The sequence below is a fragment of the Humulus lupulus genome, chromosome X (assembly GCF_963169125.1).
Source record: "Humulus lupulus chromosome X, drHumLupu1.1, whole genome shotgun sequence".
In the NCBI taxonomy this organism is placed as follows: Eukaryota; Viridiplantae; Streptophyta; class Magnoliopsida; order Rosales; family Cannabaceae; genus Humulus; species Humulus lupulus.
This window is the reverse complement of record NC_084802.1, coordinates 261,073,424-261,074,608: the sequence shown is the minus strand read 5'-3', so window position 1 is coordinate 261,074,608 and position 1,185 is coordinate 261,073,424.

The window sequence follows — 1,185 nt, the reverse complement described above, 5'->3', positions numbered from 1 at the left end:
TGTTGGTAGCTTGTACACATTTCTCTCTTTTTTTCTTTTAATAGTTCTCCTTGAGGAATGGAAAGTTTCATTCAGACGTTCTTCATCAATTTGGAATTAAAAGCTTCAGGGTTTTGAGAAGAAAAAGAAGGTAATGATGTGCTAATGCGGGAAAATTGGACTTCTTAAAAGGAAAATAAATTGTGTTATTGTGAGAAGCCAAGGAAGAAGGCCTCACTTTCTGAAAAAAAAAAGCGGTTTTTTCTGTTATACACGATTATATTCCAAAAATTAATTTTATACGTTTTTACACAGATTTTTACATTTCTACAACAAACTTTTTTTTATCAAAAATACGAGTTGGTCGTAAATACTCTCACAGGGGAGGAGCTTCTTCTTCACGTACCCACAACAAGGAGCTTTGAGCAATGGGAAAACTCTATGGATGCTAGCGACCAGTTAAAAAAAAAACGCCACAGTAGTAACTCGATCTAATCACCTTCACAATTGCTGGAGATTAGAAACAAAAAAAATACCATCTTTGGCCACCTCAAGCTATAAACGAAAAATCAACCAAAAAATAAAAAACATTTTTCAGTAAGATTTGGAAGCAAAGATGAAAAAAAAAAAAGAGGTAAGATAGAAAATATAGTGAAAAACAAGAAGATTATTTTGAAATTTATAATTATCCAAACGTTTATGTGGTGTTGTTTTTATGTTTATATCACTGAACATGGGATATAAAATATATAATTTCCACTGAAAACATTGTAATATTTAATTTTAAAAAAACTAAGATTATTTACCTTTCAAAGAATAGAATCCAATGCCGATTTTGGTGCAAAACAATGGATACTGAATGATAAAAAAGAATTATGTTGATTTTGAAGCAAGTGAAGAGTTTATACTGAAGGATTGCAAATGTAACACCCTACTAATATATTACCATTACACTGTGTTTAAAATAGTGCTTAACTCGTTAAACGAGTCATTTGGACTCAAAAGTGTAATTAAAATAAACTAAAGGTTTAGGAATTAAAATTTTTGGTCAAAGGTATAAACTTTTCTATTTAAAAATTGTAAACGTTTATAAGGGATCCCAAAAAGAGCTTTTAAACAAAATACAATTACCACCAAAGTTACAAAAATAGTTGACCTAAGCGGCAAAACTGGACTTATACTCTAAGTCCCTCAAAAGTATCTCGG